This window comes from Sphaeramia orbicularis, chromosome 14 (assembly GCF_902148855.1).
Source record: "Sphaeramia orbicularis chromosome 14, fSphaOr1.1, whole genome shotgun sequence".
NCBI lineage: Eukaryota > Metazoa > Chordata > Actinopteri > Kurtiformes > Apogonidae > Sphaeramia > Sphaeramia orbicularis.
The window spans coordinates 51,450,918-51,464,408 of NC_043970.1; the positions used below are offsets into that span (position 1 = coordinate 51,450,918).

At 37.1% G+C, this 13,491-nt stretch overlaps 1 protein-coding gene across 2 annotated transcripts in view; it reads left to right on the top strand.

Moving 5' to 3' along the window:
- Nucleotides 1–13,491, top strand: part of dscama (Down syndrome cell adhesion molecule a) — a 176,558-nt gene that overhangs the window by 80,935 nt on the left and 82,132 nt on the right. The gene's annotated exons all lie outside the window — the stretch shown is intronic.

Consider the following 13,491-nt stretch of genomic DNA (forward strand, 5'->3'; position numbering starts at 1 on the left):
CTGATCAGACAATGTGACTCATTAAAAAGCAGAGCCTGTCTCTCCACTTCCTTCTTTAGAATCACCATAATGTGGTTCTTTTCACTTCTAAACCTTTTCGTACATGAGGCCCCCCCAGAACAATTTCACCTGCCAAGATGTGCTCTGAAATGAGAAAGTCGTCCATTAGTAAAATAACTGTTCAGTCCCTTAATGGATGTCATTCTGATACAGAGGGGAGGAAGAAATTTCCGTGTATTTGTGAATAAAACCGTTTAAAGTTTGTGAAATTCCACAGATAAGATTCCATGGGGGGAAAAAAAAGCTAATTTCCACTAAAGGGGTTGGTTTTGAGGTCAAGAATCAACACAATGGCCCTGTTGCATCTTTCATTATTATTATTATTATTATTATTATTATTATTATTATTATTATTATTATTATTATTATACCTTTTTTTGTGAAACAAACTTGAATTTGGAAGACTACATGTGCACAAAAAAATGTTTAAATTCACATGCACATCTGTCAAAGAAATGTTTCTTCATGGAATCTTTTAGGAAAAAACAAAAATGCCTCGCTAAAGTAGCATCTTTGTGAACGTAAATTTAAAGTACAACTACTCATGTCTTATTACCCATAACAAAAACTGAACTGATCACATGACCTCACCTCAACGTTAGCCATCTTGAATTTTATTTCAGTTTTTGACAAATTTCCACAGTTTACTCACATTGTATTTCAACAATCTCCTCTTTTTGCTGTTTTTTTAATATTATGTTTTTTACAGTGGAAGGGACTCAGCAGTGTTTCTGGATTAGTTTAATTTAGTGGAGTTTTGGGGAGTTTAATGCATCGTTTAAGTGTTTGAATGCCTAAAAAACATGCAAATCTGTCTTTTTTGCAAATTTTTGTGCTGTTATGTCTCTCACAATCAAAATGGACTCAGTGTTTCTGCATTTGTTCAGTTTATTGAAGTTTTGGGGAGTTTAATGCAAATTCTAAGTGCTCAAGTGCCACAAAAATGCTCAAATCTCCTTTAAGAAAAAGGAAAACCATCTACCATGTGCACCCCCTAAGGCTACAACTAGACGCCTGTCAACCCAAGACTAACAAAGAACTGAAGTGGTCACATGACCTCACCTCAACAGGTAGTCCGCCATCTTGAATATTATCATTATTATTATTTTTTTTTTTTACCAATTCCTGCTCTTAACTGACATTTTATGTGAATAAACTCCTTCATCACATTTTATTCAGTCAACTTCAAATATCATCAGTAGCATCTACAGACATTGCTCAAGAACATTTTTTAAAATGCTGCACAAAAACTAAACACCTTTTGCTGCGGCGACATATCGAATTAACCAAACGTATGAAAACTTCTGAACATGTGCATTACAATGTCACAAGTTAAGTCCCTGATATTAAAGTACACAGCCTTATCATACTTATCATCACCATTCTGAACAGCATTTGGTAAACATGGATCACACCAAGACCTACAAGACCCTCAAAACAGGTCTCAAATGTCTTGACCAACAGGACTGCCTGTTGCCATCTGCCATCATTAGTGATTTAATCAACGTCCACTTTCATTTTTTTCATGCATCCGTTGTAAAATTGTTGTTATTGTGTTGTATGAAGTTGTGCAGAGTTCAGCACCATGGATAGCTCCCCTCAATACTTAAGTATCAGAAAAAACTGAAGAGTTACAACAATTTTTGCTTCTAAAATTGTACTTTTTTTCTTTTTTTCTATTAAATTTACTCCCTAAATACTTCCAATACTTCAGTTCTTTGTAGTAATCTCACCTTAGTTGGTAAAATATACCAATAAATGCAATGAAAAAGCCTCCAAAGGTTATAAACACCATTTGTCCTGGTACATCACTTGTATGTTAGTGTGATAATAAGTTCTTTCTCCTAAATAGAAGATCTTTAAAAAGGTTTATCTCTTTGTCGAGGAGTGTCCACATGTGCCTCATCTTGTTATCACTACCTCCCTCTCTCCTCTCTTCACTACCTTCATCTTCCTCTCTTATTCCCTCTTTCCCTCTCCTCCTCAGTGTGGCTCCTGAATATTTAATAAGCCTGAATTACTGAGGCCCTCAACTGTAATGACGGGAAAATCAGACAATTAAAGCAGAAGGGCTCCGGCTTTAAGTCTCACCTCCCCCAGAGGAGCCAGAGATTATTTAAAGTGGCACACTGTTTGATTATCTAATCCTCCTCTTGCCCCTTCTGCTTTACTCACAGAGCAGCACTGCCTGCTCCACTTGCCACCGCAAATTAGCATGAAACACCAATGAGCACTGTATTTAAGTCCTTTTCCATAAACGGGAATGTGATGCCGTGACGTCCCAAGGGAATGGCACTATGGGAGTAACTCTTTTAGAATCAGGTTATCGCAGTTTAGTGAGAGGTTGAAGGGTTGTCTTGCCTGCGAGCGATAAGTGAAAAGTGAGATTCTCATGCAGGAAATGTCATTATTAACCACCGTGGAATAAAAAAAAAAAACACATTTTTACAGCACTTTAGGATGTTGGTGGATGTTCAGTTGATGTGTTTCTTCTGCAGGTGGCATGAGGTTTTCTATGCTTTTATCAAGTTTGAGTGAAAAGAGAAGCAGAGTGTTGGTCAGTTTTTTGCAGTTTTTGAAAGTTTAATGCTAAATGTGTGTATTCAAAGGCTTCCACACCATGCAAAGTATTCTTTTTGCTAAAATCGTTAATGCTATTTGTGTCACAATATTCATCTTTGTCTCGTCAGGTCTTTTGTTGTTTTTTTTTTTTTTTTTTGCAGTTTTTGAGAGTTTAACCTTTTATAAGGCACACAGAAATACTCTGAAGGTCAAAATTTAAACTTTTGTTTTACTGTGTTATTGGAGGACATAACAAGACTTTATTACTTTTGTAAAAAAAAAAAATCAAATGATTGTGATCGAATGATTGTTGTGTAGAAGATCAAGGTCAGTGACGTTACCATATTTGGTTCCTTACCCTTAAATCAAAAAAATCCAAGAAGTGAATATAAAAAATACAAGAAGAACACATGTAAGGTGAAAGGAACATGCATTTTAGAACATCAGAACATGACTTTTAGAACATTAGAAGAACATCAGTGCTGATCCAGACCCCTGTCCACATCCACATGATCCCTTTGAACATCATTCCTTCCATTAGTACCATTACTTCATGGTACCAAACAAAGCAGGTCCACTCACTGTTCATGCAGGGGTGGACCTTCTAGACCCTGTAGACCACATTGGACCTCAGATTGTCGACTCACTGTCCTCACTGTAACTGTTGCTGTCACTGTCTTGTAATGTGTGTGGAAATGACCAAAAATAGCCATTTGCCCGATAAAGGTTTAAAGTAAAATGTTAGTATTCAAAGGCTTGAACACAAATGCAAATTATTGTTTTTGCTGAAATTTTTATTGTTATTTGTCACAGTTTTCATCTGTGTTTCTTCAGGTTTTTTTTTTTTTTTTTTTTTTTTGCAGTTTTTGAGAATTTAATGCAAAATGTAAGTATTCAAAGGCTTCAAAACCATGCAAGTTATTCTTTTTGCTGATATCAATAGAGCTGCAACTGATTAATCGATTAGGTGCTTGAAGTCCCAATTTGATTAATCGGCTTGAATTGATTGAAGGGAAATATTCTATTGCAGTTTTCCTGAATTCAAGCTTCTTTGTGCGTCACAATAAGCGTCCGTGTGAAACACAACAATGGAACTAATGTTTAACAGCAGAGAAATGAAGGAAACAAAGCTTTGATTCAGGAGAATTGTGGTTGAATGATTTTTTTCGATCACTTTGAGTCGATTCATCGGTTGCAGCTCTAGATATCAATATCAAATCTTTTACAATAAATAGAGACTCTGCAAATTTTCTGTATTGGAGAAGTGGGATTCAAGGTAATTATCGTTAACGAAATGATGAAAACTAGAATTGAAAAAACATTTTCGTTAACTGAAATAAATAAAAACTATAATTAAAAGATAAAAATGATAACTAACTGAAACTGTATTGTGTGCTTACAAAGCTAACTAAAACGTATAAAAATTATGGATAAAATTCCCTTCGTTTTCGTCTTTGTCAACGTAGGATTGATTCGAAAATGATTCATTTCACTCTAGCAATTTTAGTTAGCGGCACCGTACGGCACTTGTGGTTTAGAGTCGTCTTCTCGTCCCCACTCTATCTGGAAACATGGAGACTAAAGTTGGGAGAAATCAGCAGAGTCCTGTCTGGGATTTATTTGAATACGACGAAGAAAAAGATAAAAGATATGAAAAAAAAACTAAAACTAAACTAAAACTTAACTGAAACTAAGCATTTAGAAGAAAATGAAAACTAATAAAAACTAGCAAACCTGCTATAAAATCGAATTAAAACTAACTGAATTAGAGGAAAAAAAAAGTCTAAACCAAATAAAACTAAACTATAATGAAAAATCCAAAACTATTAGAACCTTGGTGGGATTCTCATGCAGGAAATGTCATTAATAACCTCCATGGAATAAAAAACACATTTTACAGTGTTTGAGGATGTTGATTGATGTCCAGTTGATGTGTTTCTTCTGTAGGTGACATGAAGTTCTGTACGCTTTTATCAAGTTTGAGTGAAACCAGAAGCACAAAGTGTGTGTTTGCTTGGGTGAACAAACAAAAAAAGCGAGAAACGATTGTATGAGAACTACAAAGATAACCCTGACCTGACCCATTGGTATTTGAAGTAAGACGCTGCAGACTGGAAACAGGCTCGGTTCTGTTTTCCCCCAGAAAACAAAGGCTTTTTGTTTGCGTTTTGGCGATAAGTTGAATTGTTGTCAGCTTGACTTATTATCCAGACAAAGTGGCGGATTGTGATTGAGTAGATAGTAATAGCTTCCTTAATTCCTGCCAGTGTAGCGCACACACACAGAGGTTCCACACAGAGTCGCAGACAGAGAGATGAATATTCATGATTATACAGCTGAGGCTCAACACTGGCTCATTTAGTGTTGGCCAGAGAGAGGCCAATGATAGCATTGTAAACACACTACCATCAGGGGTTTAATAGCTTGACTTCAGTACCGGCTAATTACACCGCACACGCAGCCGTACGCACACAGCAGCGACAAACACACATTTCAAAGCCATTGTGACAGACCTCCTCAGTTTTGACTTCGCAGACAAACATTTGTCTGGTAGAAAAAGTGCTCACGCAGCTGCCTCGAAACAGTGGAGAGGAGAATAGAGACGTCCTGTCATAGTATGTCACTGTCTGCCAAATAAGTCCTTTACAAACACGCTCCATTCTCACTCTGTCTATTGTTAGATTTTGTTGATATTTGATGAGATAGAATGTCCCGGGTCTGTCTACACCGCTCTCTCTGCAGTTTCACCACCATTATGAGCTTTTGTTCACAGTGGACAAAGACGATGATGATAAGAAGGTCTGAAATGATTTTTTCTGCATCCCAGCAATTCCATTTTTATGCATTATAATGATCAGCAAAACAAAAATATATAGTCTTTTCTGATGATATATTAACAGTCACACGCATTAATTGTGTCTAAATCAGGGGTGTCAAACTCATTTTTGTTCAGGGGCCACATTCACCTAAATTTGATCTGAAGTGGGCCGAACCAGTAAAATGATAACATAATAATATATAAATAATGTCAACTCCAAACTTTTCTCTATGTTTTAGAGCAAAAAAAGCACATTTACATTATGAAAATGTTTACATCTACAAACTATATTTTCAAAAGATGTGAATAACATGAACAAACTGAAAAGAGTGTAATTTTAACAATATTCTGCCTCAGTTTATCATTTACACATGTACATTATAACGTACAGATCACAGTGGATCTACAAACACACAAAACATTTAATAACGGGAAGAATATTGTTAAAATTACACTTATTTCTCTCAAGAAATTTCAGGTTGTTCATATTTGTTCAGGTTATTCACATTTTTTGTGAAATTATACTTTGTTTTAATGTAAATACATGAAAATATTTACATTTACAAAGAGAGACATGTGCAGTTGTCATTATTTCTATGTTATTATGATCATATTTTCCAGTCCCGCCCAGTGGAGACTGAATTGGTCTGAATGTGGAACCTGAACTAAAAGGATTGTTAATATTTTAGTGTAATTTTTGCATTTCACAAATTCCTCCCAAGGGCCGGACTGGACCCTTTGGTGGGCTGGATTTGGCCCCTGGGCCGCATGTTTGACACCTGTGGTCTAAATTAACAGTCACATGCAATAATTGTGTAGTTTTATGAGCTCATGTTAATAAGAAAGAATTCACTGCCTTTACTACAAAATGACAGTTGGTGCAACGAAAATGTGTGAATATATGTGTAATAAATGAGGCTAAAATAAGATGAGGTAAGATAAGATGTGCCTTTTTTAGTCCCACAAGGGGAAATTCTAAGTTTACAGCAGCAAAGTACAGAAGCACACAAGAGCAAAAGAAGTGAACTCTTTAAAAATAGATATAAAGAATTGATTCTTGTGAGGTACAGTATTTAATAATGGCAATGATAGATAATGTTGTATTGATAAATCTGCTGTAATTATTGAAGAAAATCATTGAATTGTTGAGTCTGTTTGTATGACTGTACTACCATGATCATATTCTTGTGTAAAATTCAATTACTGCATTATGTGTTAGTTGTGGTTGAATGCTGAAATTAGGAAAAATGTATTGCTTGATTCTTGTGTTAAGTTAGTGATAAAGGTGTAAAAGCATTTGGAGGGGTTGGATGAAATCAGTTTATACTTCTTCCTACTCCTTTTGCAAAATTCAGACTTGCACGTACTTGAAGACAGATTCGGTTCCTTTAAATGTTATTTTGTTTTTGTCCTAATTTGCTTCGTTTTGTTTTATTTTGTTTCTTTGCATGTTCGAAATAAATAAATGAGCGCAAAATCAAAATAAAGACAAATCGAAAATCAAAAAATCTAAATACAGTTTACAGCTGTGCATATGCTGATCGTGCCACAGGTTGGATAGGGATACGGTTTATTGCACTGATTACACTGGTCAACAACAAATTTATTGTTTTAAGTTTTTTGAGCTGATTTAGGATCATTTTGGTGTGCTGAATCCAAAAATCACATTAATTTTGCTCAATCAGGTCAACTTTCTGAACTATGCTACATATTGGCTTTTTAACATTTTTGCTTACATTTATGGGCATTTTCACATCATATGATACAAAATTCTTTCATATTTCTTGCAATAAATGACTTCTGAAGATTTGCTTTTGCCAATTTATGATTAATGGTTTTTTTAATATTACAGGTGAATGAAATGGCTTTGACTACAAGATCTTGCAAAAATAAGCCTGACGTATTCTGCTACATCTGCGGTGAATACACCATTGTACCTAACAGGAATCAAGTCACAAGTTTCATAAAGTGTGCTTACCAATCTTATTTTGGTATTAATTATTATAATTTGTGAGAAGATCAAATTTTTCCAAATCAAATTAGCAAAAAAACCTGACCTGATTGAGAAAAACAGATGTCATTTTTGGATTTAGCGGTGCAAAATGGTCCTAATTCAGTTGAAAAAACCTAGACAACTTGCAAAAAACATTTTTTTGTAACCCAGTGTTATTGCATGGCATATTGCACACAAAATACCTGCTCAAGCACTATTTCCGGAGCATGTTAAGCTACAGCTAAAGGTGAACCGAAAAATGTGTTTACTACACGATTTAACTCAGCAGATACATTCATTCTTACAGTGTCTATAGTTTGAATTTGCATTTTTTGATATTTTGCTACCATTGTAAGCTTTTATTCATAGTGGGCAATGATGATCATGATAATACTGAAATCTACAAGTGCAAAACCTGAAAACAGAAAAAATAAGACAAAATCCCAACAGTGTTCAAGGCTCCTAAACCTACATTTCAGGATCAGGATTTAAGGTCTATATTTAATTCCAGCTCTGACTACTTCAGTCCAACATTATTAAATCACAGAACCTTGTATCTCCACGTTGATGGTAACTGGTCATTTGTGTTCTCTTTCAGAATGTGGTTGGGATCAGAGACGATGTTATTAGCCAGGCTTAATAAATTCTTACGGTCGGGGTCGACAAATCCTCTTTAGTGGAGCAATTTGACTGAACAAATGTGCACATAGTGTTATAATAATGTGGAACACTTACAATCACAGACGCAAAATCACAAAAGGAATCTAGTCAAGTGTGGTGGATCTGAAAGACTGAACAAACAGGAGCCTCAGAGCCTCGACTGTCGCCCTCAGTTCAACATGACTGGTCTTTAGTTGTGGTTTTTAGTGGACTTTTTCAACTCCAGACCTAAAAGACAACTCTGGTGTCTTCTCAGGACCCAAACTCAGAAAATTTCCACCTTAAATGACCTGATCTGTATATGCCTTTATCAACTCTTCCACTGTCAAGACAAGGTTGAATAAATGAACTTTACAGGCCGATCCACGTTAAAGAAAAGACTACGAGCAGTTGAGATGTCACATGATGTCACCAACGTTTAAAACCATGTGTTTCCAGTCACTAAAGTAACACTGGGTCTTATGGATTAAACTGTTTGTAGGAAGACAGTTACATCTCTTTTGGGTATTTTTCAGAAGAGGAAGCTTTACAGAGTTATCAGATCTGTGACGTTAAAGCTAAAATCGGTACTTAAAATATAGGGGTGTGTATCAGCAAGAATCTGGCAATGCAATACAAATCACAATACTAGGATAACGATACGATATATCGCAATACTGTTAACAAGGCTATATTTTTTGGGTTGTTTTGTTTCTTTTTTTAAATGATTATTTCTTGGAAATGTAGTTAAATCAGAAATCTGCACAAATACTAAACAAACTTGTATTTGATCAGAATAGGATCTAATGCTATATCACAAAAATTTCCTCTATAAAAACTCAAAATGCAGAATTTGGATAAATACAGTTTTAATATTAATTTGATGCATTACTTTTTTTAGTTTACAAACAACAGAGAAAAATACCCATGTGAATATATAAATAAAAGAGGTCTCAGGATTCCCAAAAAATATAAAGAAAAAGAAAAAAGAAACAAGAAAAGTACTCGGAGAGCGCAGACCTCCGCAAGACAGATCCCCCCCCCCCCCATCAGTATTTCCTGAAAATTTCATGAAAATCTGTCCTTAACTTTTTGAGTTATCTTGCTAACAAACAAACGCATGCAAACACAAAGCAAAGTGATCACAATACCTCTGCTGTATCTGCATTTGAATAAATACCTACAAATATTGATACAGTGCTTTTAATATCGATACAGTATCATGAAATGAAATATCGCGATATATTGCAGAACCGATATTTTCGTACACCCCTTTTAAAATATGACTATTCATTGGAGTTCTCACACAAATATTAAATGTATATAATGGTATCTTTACATGTTTTACTCTGCAAATTGGCGACCCAGTAGAATCAGATCCATAACCTATTTCAGGTCCTGACCTCAACTTTGGGAGCGACATGTTCATATGCTGTTTATCAGATAACACCTATAACTGGCCTATAAAACCAGATCTTACAGTGTGTAATCCAACATTAAACTGCATACAGGTAGTATTGGCTCTATAAATATATTAACATATTTAGTAACTGAATTAGTTTTGCTGCCGTCGTCTTAACGTGATGCTGTAAGGAGACCGTGTTACATGGTACAGTATCTAAAATCTCTAACGTGACTGGGGAATATGGGACAGCGATGAGGCCCAGCGCCTCAGGGTTTAAGCTTCCCTGTTGTCTCCCCATTTGAATATCATTGAGCGTCCATTTGCATCTAGTTTTAATAGTGGTTTATTCAGTCAAGCAGAGGATGACATCTTTATCTGTGGTTGACATATGAGGCCGTTAGCCTCGGGCTAGCGTGTGTCTAGTTAATGAGCAGAAGGATGCTGCCGCTGATTAGGAGCGGCAATAAAAAAAAAAAAAAAAAGGAAAGGAAAGCTCAGTTTTCTGCTGTGACTGAAGTCGGAGCCGTGAGTGGATTCAGTCTAGACCCACATAGGCTCCGTGAAACGTGTTGTCCAGGTGTGGTGAGAAATTAGGGCAGGTGTGTGTGTGTGTCAGTGGTTTTGTACATTTACGAGGTCTTCAAGGGGATTTCATCTTTTCAGTTTCAACTCCTGCCTTTTACTGCATATGTAGTAGTGAGCCCGTTTACATGCACACTAAAACTCTGATCATTATGTGATTTCTGGCGTTATCAGATGATTCAAGTGCAATATAAACAGTATATAATCTGTTTTATCAAATAACAACAGTAATCTGGTTACGAGAAATCAGATTCACACACCTGGATTTTTCCCAATACTCCAGTTGTTACGCCCCGGCTAGGGGACCCAGGGTGCAACACGAAGTTTGTGATCACTTTTCCTCACTCCCAAGCCATAGAGAAAAAAACCCTGGACACGGGTTTTACAAGTTTAACAAAAAGGTGATTTATTTACAAGGTGCAACATAAGGATATTGAAAACTAGACAGAAAGCAACTGAAGCTTCAGGGTGGGCTCTGGCCAAAACAACAAACAAAACTGCACTAATGAGAAATTAGGCTGACCTGCAAAACAAAAGAAACCAAAATACAAGGTCTAACCTTCCTACCAAAAACAGGAGAAAACGAGATAAAACAAACAGGGCAGCCCACCCCTACTTCTGAACAGGACTTCTGGCGGAATGGAGGCAGGGTTGGGAGTGGAGGAAGAGCGACACAGGTCCGGCCCAGCTCCGCGGTCTTTAAAGGTCCGCCTCCCGTTGCTGCTCCAATCACGGGGGTGCATTTGGCTCGGCACCTGCAACATATTATCCACTCATACACACAACAAAGGACACACCCACAGAGTGACACTACGACCCACCTATGGGTCGTAACACAGTGTCTTCATGTGTGTATACTTGTTAATCTGATTTATTTCATTCTTTTACATCTGCGCATCCTACTATATAATGCATGTTCTGTGTCCATCCGATCGATGTTGCAGCACAGGAGGGCGTTTGTACGGGTTTTCCTCAGCCTTCACAGGCCCGATCACTGCTGAACTCGCCAAATGAATAGAAACATTACCTGACTATCTACTACTATTTATGTCCGTATTCAAATGTTGTGAGGTATGCTGGGAGATTTTGGCCTCTCATCGCCGCTATCATACAATGGCACCACGGATACAATGCCACTAGTGTGTAAAAACAGAAAAAAAAAACAAAAAAACAAAATGGAAGTTATGTAGTCAACGGTGAGTGGAAGACAAAACCGTAAGTTTTGAGGTAAACCAGGGTTTATCAATTATCGTATTTCTGAAGTGCATGTGAACACATCAGATCTGATTATTACATTTATCTGGTTTCTCCCAGTTATTGTATTTTTCTGGTCATGTAAACGGGGTCAGTGTTTCCCACTTTAGGGTTGGGTTTTTTAACCTTTACCTTATATCAGTGGACCATTTTACTCCTGCTAAATATAAAAATGTATGTTTATAGTTTTTAACATATGCATTGAAGTATTTCTTCTTGGCCTGTTCTGTGTGTCAGTTGAAAATGTGAATAAAAACATGGATAGAAACGCACAAATTGTTTAGACGGTGAAAATGTCAGTCAGCCATCTTGACTCGTGATTTGTTGTAAGTACTGTTGTTTGGTATTAAATGGACTTTTTCACACCTCTGTGCATAACATCATGTCTTTTGTTTTCCATTACTCTTTGGATTGTTTTCACAGTTAAATAGCTGTTAAATACTGGTTAACAGTTGCAGTGGTGTGGAAATGGAAAACTCAATAAAAATGTAGATATTACGGCAAGATTTGTTCTTGACGAAACAGAACATTTCTTCTTTGGGTCTCAAGTTAAAATCGTTTAAGTATTTTAAATAATTACTGCACAAACATATTTGGGATCATGAAGAAAAGAAAAACTTTTATCCTTTTCTGATGCTGAATTAACTGCTCACTTAAAAAAAAACAGACTCCGTCTTGATATTCACTGTTATCGGTATAAACAGTGTTAGCACCGAGAACAGATGTGAATGTATTAGGACTACGGCTAAATAATACTTAATCAATCTGCTGAGTATTTTCATTGTTAAGTCTAAAATATCAGTAAATGTGCTTCACGAAAGCCAAGATCACATCCTCAAATCACATCCAGATGCCAAAAATTTTCAGTTTTCTGTCACAGAGGGAAAAAAAAAAGGAAAATAAATCAAAAATAAGAGGCTGGAATCAGTGAATAGTGGCTCATTTTCTTAAAGAATTACTCAAAGTGATTACCAATTATCAGGATAGTTAGGGATTAATTCATTAATCATCAATGAATCCAGTAGTCAAGGTAGAATATGGATAGAATGTGTCTTTGACGACATATTAACAGTAAAGTGATAAAATAGAGTGTACAGATAAATGTAGGACAAACTATAAAATACCTTTAAAACCAGGTGTGTGTTTAGCTCAGCAGATCATGTTGTGTTACATTTGTGCTTCTGTGTCGAATATTGTGTCTGGACGCTCTGTGTGTGTGTGTGTGTGTGTGTGTGTGTGTGTGTGTGTGTGTGTATTTCCACCTCCACCATTTACAGTACTGGGAATATTGCTTGCTAAGCGAGTGGTGGCCAGCGCGTTGCCATGACAACGCCGGCAGCTGTCAGTGCGGCTCCTGCAAGAATGACAAATGATTTTTATTAGAGAGACTCCAAATTGGTGGGATCCCCCCTCCCATCTCCCCCCCCACCACCACCACTTCTCTATAGAGATGCTTATCCCAGTCTGATCAAACCACAGTCACTCTGCCAATAACTCTGACCAGGCCTAATTACAACACACACCCTCCTGGGCTCATCATACACTCATTATTACTCACACTGGCAATTCTGGCAGCAGTCGCCGTGTGACATTTTCATAGTGAGGAACAATGTGGCGTCACATATGGTGGCGTTATGGCTGCAGTTACACATTATTAAAGACACAGTGTTTGCTGAAGCTGTAACACCCCTCGTATTTATCCCCCAGCTCAAGATGATTTGCGAAATAAATTCTCGATGCAGATGGCTTTTTTGTCAGGCTGCGTTGCGTGTCTTTGAGTGGCCAAGGTTACGGTGACACTGGAGGGCCCAGCTGTCTCCGGGGACCGCACTCCACTCGCTAATACACTCCACGGCAGTCGCACAGCGGGGACACTGCCTCGCCGTTGCCAGCAGACTGATGAGGAAGCAATTTTTATCGCCATTGTTTAGCTGACTCGCCCAGTTTGCCTTAAGTGGCATCCGGACGGTTGGCATTGATTGGTCAGATAAAGTTCTTCAGAGTCGTAGGAGGTCAGAGTGCAGCTGAGGTGGAGAGATTAACCATCTATATCAGGGGGGGTCAAACATACAGCAGGTGGACCAAAACCGGCCTGGCAAAAGTTCCAATCGGGCCCTTCAGTGCAAAAATGACACTGAAGACACTAACTGTCAAGGATGTTAAAATCATTTTATTTCA